The sequence below is a fragment of the Hyperoodon ampullatus genome (genome assembly GCF_949752795.1).
Source record: "Hyperoodon ampullatus genome assembly, chromosome: 14".
Taxonomy (NCBI): Eukaryota; Metazoa; Chordata; class Mammalia; order Artiodactyla; family Ziphiidae; genus Hyperoodon; species Hyperoodon ampullatus.
Window position 1 is genome coordinate 61,717,531 of NC_136927.1, and position 8,229 is coordinate 61,725,759.

The window sequence follows — 8,229 nt, forward strand, 5'->3', positions numbered from 1 at the left end:
ACGAACCCGTGTCCCCTGCATCGGCAGGCGGACTCTCAACCACTGCGCCACCAGGGAAGCCCGAACATAGTTTTGATAAGAAAAATAACCTAAGCTTCTGTTTCCCATTTTAATTACTGAAATCTCTAACAATGACAAAACTGTCACATAGGACAGCAAATGTATACAGTAATTCAATCAAACTTCTTGGAAAGAAAACATTTAGCAATCTGGGCTAATGCAGAATGACAGGAAATAAAACGTGATTCAACACTGGTTCCTTTTGTCATTTTACACAGACATCATGTTAATATTAGACGAAGGCACAAAATGTTTAGTGCATAAACCAGTTTCTTTCTTAAGATCTAGCATTTTTACCATAGTCTTTCATCTTACTTTGGAACACTTGTACCCAGTACTCTATCCTACTATAGACCGTTTAACTTAATCAACAAAATCAAAAGTGATTTCCCACCAGATTTATGGGGGACATAAACATTTGTATCATCAAAGTGTTTGCATAACCAAAAGTACAATAGTAAAGATGAAAATGCCTCCTATTTCTTTTAGAAAGTAGTACTTCATAAGCTTGCTGCATCTTTAATGTCTTCACTATTGGATGAAGACATTAGAAAAAAGAAAAAAGAACATAGACAAAGACATAGAACAAAGACATAGAAAAAAGAACTGTATACTTGAATTATGATAGCTCATCCATCACAGATCTAAAAATGAAGTTTCTACAGAAACAGGAACTATTTTAACAAGGGGAAAAATTCCCTCATTCAAACTTCTTTGAAGTGGTAATGGCTGCAAACTTGCAACACTTAGAAAACTACGCTATCAACAAGTTCTGTCTTATGAACTTAGATTAAGGAATCTAGAAAGCAGATGAAAGTGGATTATTTCTTCATAATTTTAGTAAAACTACTGATAATCAAAGGTTTCAAAGCAAATATGGCACATAACAACTCAAGCATAAATCAAGATGGAGAGCCTGGAGAATTGTGATTTCCTAATATTTCAAAAAATTCTATCATTGCAACATACAGGATTTCTCCCCTATTTTAATCTTAGAAGTTTCAAAGAAAAGGGATTGGATAACATACACACATGTGAGTGCCCACACAAACACGCATGCATGCACACACATGGTGGTAAGTAGAGTATTTAGTTCCTTCTTCCCACCACCTAAGTCTCACTTTATTTATTAAAAGAAAATTATGCAGGACCCCCCTCGTTGTTTTCCCTTTATCTAATGATTTCTGTGACCTTCATTGCTGCCATCATTGTTACTTTTCTAGTATTTCAACATAACAAGGTTCAAAAGCAGCTTTGTAGTCAGGAACGTGTACCTGAATACCTGTATAACTGCAGGATGCCTAGGTAATAACAACTGCCAAATTCAGGGATGGAACTTTTGAGTTCCACAGTAAGATGTAATTCATGTGAAGCTCAGAATCATGTTTCAGACCACTGAACTCACTCAAGTTAAAATACAAATAGCTGAAGACATGATGTAAAAGATTATGTACTTGGTGCTGTTAACATATTTACCAATTAAAGTCACAAAATATTCCTCAGAAATTAACTTTAAATAAAAAATTATTCCTTCCCTTCCTCCCGCTGCCTTAAACTCTACAAAATGTTTTCCCTGGGACTAGGCCTTGAAAAGGCCACTACATATTAGTTTGACATGCATTACTGTCTGCAATTTAAAAAGCTAATTTTGTGGTGGTTGTAATTGCATTATAAAAATGTCCACGTGCATATATCTAAAAAGGTTGAAAACCTACAGTGAATCTACAATATACTGTTTTACATTTGACCACTGGTTTGTGTTATGTAGGAGTCACAGATTTGGTAAAGCATTGTAACAATTTAGGAAGGCATCTAAATCTTTAAATTCTGGACAAATTTTATGTTTGAATCTACAAAATTGCATGAAGGCTAAACTCGAGGGACTTCCTATCATCCTAAAATTCCTCACTCTGAACAAATCATTTTTAGGACACTTTCTTATAAATATCACCCTTTGAAAGCACATACAATTCCATTTGTTCCACATTTTACATTCTTTTTTATGGCTGAGTAATATTCCATTGTAAATATGTACCACCTCTTCTTTATCCATTTATCTGTTGATGGGCATTTAGGTTGCTTCCATGTCTTGGCTATTGTAAATAGTGTTGCAATGAACATTGGGGTGCATGTATCTTCTTTTTTTAACTTTTTATTTTATATTGGAGTATAGCTGATTAACAATGTTGTGATAGCTTCAGGTGCACAGCAAAGGAACTCAGTCATACATATGCATATATCCATTCTCTCCCAAACTCCCCTCTCATCCAGGCTGCCACAAAACATTGAGCAGAGTTTCCTGTGCTATAAGATAGGACATTGTTGGTTATCCTTTTTTTTTTTTTTTTTTGGCAGTACGCGGGCCTCTCACTGTTGTGGCCTCTCCCGTTGCGGAGCACAGGCTCCGGACGCGCAGGCTCAGTGGCCATGGCTCACGGGACCAGCCACTCTGTGGCATGTGGGATCTTCCCAGACCGGGGCACAAACCCGCATCCCCTGCATCGGCAGGCGGACTCTCAACCACTGAGCCACCAGGGAAGCCCTATTTTTAGTTTTTTAAGGAACCTCCATACTGTTCTCCATAGTGGCTGTATCAATTTACATTCCCACCAACAGTGTAAGAGTGTTCCCTTTTCTCCACACCCTCTCCAGCATTTGTTGTTCGTAGATTTTCTTTTGATGCTCATTCTAACTGGTATGAGGTGATACCTCACTGTAGTTTTGATTTGCATTTCTCTAATAATTAGTGATGTTGAGCAGCTTTTCACGTGCTTCTTGTCTATCTGTATGTTTTCTTTGGAGAAATGTCTATTTAGGTCTTCTACCCATTTTTGGATTGGGTTTTTTTTTTTTTTAATATTGAGCTGTATGAGCTGTTTGTATATATTGGAGATTAACCCTTTGTCCATTGATTCATTTGCAAAACATTTCTCCCATTCTGAGGGTTGTCTTTTTGTCTTGTTTGTAGTTTCCTTTGCTTTGCAAAAGTTTTTAAGTTTCAGTAGGTCCCATTTGTTTATTTTTGTTTTTATTTCCATTACTCTAGGAGGTGGATCAAAAAAGATATTGCTGTAATTTGTGTCAAAGAGTGTTTTTCCTATGTTTTCCTCTAAGAGTTTTATAGTGTCTGGTCTTACATTTAGGTCTCTAATCCATTTTGAGTTTATTTTTGTGTATGGTGTTAGTGAGTGTTCTAATTTCATTCTTTTACATGTAGCTGTCCAGTTTTCCCAGCACCACTTATTGAAGAGGCTGTCTTTTCTCCACTGTATATTCTTGCCTCCTTTGTTATAAATAAGTTGACTATAGGTGTGTGGGTTTTTTCTCTGGGCTTTCTATCCTGTTCCATTGATCTATATTTCTGTTTTTGTACCAGTAACATATTGTCTTGATTACTGTAGCTTTCTAGTAGAGTCTGAAGTCAGGGAGTCTGAGTCCTCCAGCTCCTTTTTTTCCCTCAAGAGGGCTTTGGCTATTCAGGGTCTTTTTTGTCTCCATACAAATGTTAAGATTTTTTGTTCTAGTTCTGTGAAAATTGCCATTGGTAATTTGATAGGGATTGCATTGAATCTGTAGATTGCTTTGGGTAGTAGAGTCATTTTCACAGTATTGATTCTTCCAATCCAAGAACATGGTATATCTCTCCATCTGTATCATCTTTAATTTCTTTCATCAGTGTCTTATAGTTTTCTGCATACAGGTCTTTTGTCTCCTTAGGTAGGTTTATTCCTAGGTATTTTATTTTATTTTTTGTTGCAGTGGTAAATGGGAGTGTTTCCTTAATTTCTCTTTCAGACTTTTCATCATTAGTGTATAGGAATGCAAGAGATTTCTGTGCATCAATTTTGTATCCTGCAACTTTACCAAATTCATTGATTAGCTCTAGTAGTTTTCTGGTGGCATCTGTAGGCTTCTCTATGTATAGTATCATGTCATCTGCAAACAGTGACAAATTTACCTCTTCTTTTCCAATTTCTATTCCTTTTATTTCTTTTTCTTATCTGATTCCTGTGGCTAGGACCTCCAAAACTATGTTGAATAATAGTGGTGAGAGCAGACATCCTTGTCTTGTTCTTGATCTTAGAGGAAATGCTTTCCATTTTTCACCATTGAGAATGATGTTTTGTGGGTTTGTTGTATATGGCTTTTATTATGTTGAGGTACGTTCCCTCTATGCCCACTTTCTGGAGAGTTTTTGTCATAAATGGGTGTTGAATTTTGTCAAAAGCTTTTTCTGCTTCTATTGAGATGATCATATGGTTTTTATTTCAATTTGTTAATATGATGTATCACATCGATTGTTTTGTGTATATTGAAGAATCCTTGCATCCATGGGATAAATCCCACTTGGTCATGGTGTATGATCCTTTTAATGTGTTGTTGAATCTGTTTGCTAGTATTTTGTTGAGGATTTTTGCATCTATATTCGTCAGTGATATTCGTCTTTAATTTTCATTTTTTGTAGTATCTTTGTCTGGTTTTGGTATCAGGGTGATGGTGGCCTCATAGGATGAGTCTGGGAGTGTTCCTTCCCCTGCAATTTTTTGGTAGTGTTTGAGAAGGATGGGTGTTAGCTCTTCTCTAAATGTTTGATAGAATTCACCTGTGAAGCCATCTGGTGCTGGAATTTTTTTTGTTGGAAGATTTTAAATCACAGTTTCAATTGCATTACTTGTGATTGGTCTGTCCATATTTTCTATTTCTTCCTGGTTCAGTCTTGGAAGGTTATACTTTTCTAAGAATTTGTCCATTTCTTCCAGGTTGTCCATTTTTTTTTGGCATAGAGTTGCTTGTTGTTGTCTCTTAGGATGCTTTGTATTTCTGCAGTGTCTGTTGTAACTTCTCCTTTTTCATTTCTAATTTAGTGATTAGAGTCCTCTCCTTCTTTTTCTTGATGAGTCTGGCTAAGGTTTTATCAATTTTGTTTATCTTCTCAAAGAACCCACTTTTAGTTTTATTGATCTTTGCTATTGTTTTCCTTGTTTCTATTTCATGTATTTCTGCTGTGATCTTTATGATTTCTTTCCTTCTACTAACTTTGGGTTTTGTTTGTTCTTCTGTCTCTAGTTCCTTTAGTTGTAAGGTTAGATTGTTTATTTGAGATTTTTCTTGTTTCTTGAGGTAGGCTTGTATTGCTGTAAACTTCCCTCTTAGAATTGCTTTTGCTGCATCCCATAGGTTTTGGATCATTGTGTTTTCATTGTCATTTGTCTCTAGGTAATTTTTGATTTCCGATTTGATTTCTTCAGTGGTCTCCTGGTTATTTAGTTACATATTGTTTAGCCTCCATGTGTTTGTGTTTTTATGTTTTTTTTCCATATAATTGATTCCTAATCTCATAGCGTTGTGGTCAGAAAAGATGCATGATATGATTTCAATTTTCTTAAATTTACTGAGGCTGGATTTGTTATCCAAGATGTGATCTATCCTGGAGAATGTTCCATGTGCACTTGAGAAGAAAGTGTAATCTGCTGTTTTTGGATGTAATGTCCTATAAATATCAATTAAATTTATCTTGTCTATTGTGTTATTTAAAGCTTGTGTTTACTTAGTAATTTTCTGTTTGGATGATCTGTCCATTGGTGTAAGTGAGGTGTTAAAGTCCTCCCCTATTATTGTGTTACTGTTGATTTCCTCTTTATAGCTGTTAGCAGTTGCCTTATGTATTGAGGTGCTCCTATGTTGGGAGCATATATATTTATATTTGTTATATCTTCTTCTTGGATTGATCCCTTTATCATTATGTAGTGTCCCTCCTTGTCTCTTGTAACTTTCTTTATTTTAAAGTCTATTTTATCTGATATGAGTATTGCTACTCCAGCTTTCTTTTGGTTTCCATTTGCATGGAATATCTTTTTCCATTCCCTCACTTTCAGTCTATATGTGTCCCTAGGTCTGAAGTGGGTCTCTTGTAGACAACATATATATTGGTCTTGTTTTTGTATCCATTCAGTGAGCCTGTTTTTTTTGGTTGGAGCATTTAATCCATTCATGTTTAAGGTAATTATCGATATGTATGTTCCTATGACCATTTTCTTAATTGTTTTGGGTTTGTTTTTGTAGGTCCTTTTCTTTTCTTGTGTTTCCCACTTTGAGAAGTTCCTTTAGCATTTGTTGTAGAGCTGGTTTGGTGGTGCTGAATTCTCTTAACTTTTGCTTGTCTCTAAAGCTTTTGGTTTGTCCATCGAATCTGAATGAGATCCTTGCCAGGTAGAGTAATCTTGGTTGTAGGTTCTTCCCTTTCATCACTTTAAATATGTAATGCCACTCCCTTCTGGCTTGTAGAGTTTCTGCGGAGAAATCAGCTGTTAACCTTATGGGAGTTCCCTTATATGTTATTTGTTGTTTTTCCCTTGCTGCTTTCAATAATTTTTCTTTGTCTTTAATTTTTGCCAGTTTGATTCCTATGTGTCTGGGCATGTTTCTCCTTGGGTTTATACTGTATCGGACTCTCTGCGCTTCCTCGACTTGGGTGGCTATTTCCCTTCCCATGTTAGGGAAATTTTCGACTATAATCTCTTCAAATATTTTCTCGTGTCCTTTCTCTCTCTTCTCATTCTGGGACCTCTATAATGTGAATGTTGTTTCGTTTAATGTTGTCCCAGAGGTCTCTTAAGCTGTCTTCATTTCTTTTCAATCTTTTAACTTTTTTCTGTTCCGCAGCAGTGAATTCCATCATTCTGTCTTCTAGGTCACTTATTCTTTCTTCTGCCTCAGTTATTCTGCTATTGATTCCTTCTAGTGTATTCTTCATTTCAGTTATTGTATTGTTCATCTCTGTTTGTTCTTTAATTCTTCTACGTGTTTGTTAAACATTTCTTTCATCTTCTTGATCTTTGCCTCCATTCTTTTTCCAAGCTCCTGTATCATCTTCACTATCATTATTCTGAATTCTTTTTCTGGAAAGTTGCCTATCTCCACTTCACTTAGTTGTTTTTCTGGGTTTTTATCTTGTTCCTTCATCTCGTACATAGCCTTCTGCTTTTTCATTTTCTCTATCTTTCTGTGAATGTGGTTTCCATTCCACAGGCTGCAGGATTGTAGTTCTTCTTGCTTCTGCTCTCTGCCCTCTGGTGGATGAGGCTATCTAAGAGGCTTGAGCAATTTTCTTAATGGGAGGGACTGGTGGTGGGTAGAGCTGGCTGTTGTGCTGGTGGGCAGAGCTCAGTAAAACTTTAATCCACTTGTCTGCTGGTGGGTGTGGTTGGGTTCCCTCCCTGTTGGTTGTTGAGCCTTAGGCGACCCAACACTGGAGCCTACCTGGGCTCTTTCTGGGGCTAATGGCGGACTCTGGGAGGGCTCACACCAAGGAGTACTTCCCAGATTTCTGCTGCCACTTCCTTGTCCTCACAGTGAGACACAGCCACCCCCCGCCTCTGCAGGAGAGCCTCCAACACTAGCAGGTAGGTCTGGTTCAGTCTCCTATGGGGTCACTGCTCCTTCCCCTGGGTCCCAATGCACATACTACTTTGTGTGTGCCCTCCAAGAGTGGAGTCTCTATTTCCCCAAGTCCTGTCAAAATCTTGCCATCAAATTCCCCTAGGCTTCCAGGTTTGGAAGCCTGACATGGGCCTCAGAACCTTCACTCCAGTGGGTGGACTTCTGTGGTATAAGTCTTCTCCAGTTTGTGAGCCCCCAGTCCAGCAGTTATGGGATTTGGTTTTATTGTGATTGCGCCCCTCCTACCATCTCATTGTGGCCTCTACTTTGTCTTTGGATGTGGGGTATCTTTTTTGGTGAGTTCCAGTGTCTTCCTGTCGATGATTGTTCAGCAGTTCGTTGTGATTCCAGTGCTCTTGCAAGAAGAGGTGAGTGCACATCCATCTGTTCTGCCATCTTGAACCAATGTCTCACACCCATTATTTCTTAAAAATTTTTTTCTTCTTCATATTTTCTTTCTCCTACTTCTTGCATTTCAATTGCATAAATGCCTCATAATTTGGTATCATCTAACAGGTCTATGAGTTTGTTCATGTTTAAAAATATTTTTCTTTCTGTTTTTTCACCTTGGATAATTTCTATTGATCTATCATCTTCAAGTTCACTTCCCTTTCCCTATTATATTTATAAAGCTGTTAGGTTATTTAGGACATTTTTTAACTTCATAAATTGAAGTTTAATTCTAATATTCCATTTGGTTTTTATTTGGTATTTTCTAATTTTTTGTGT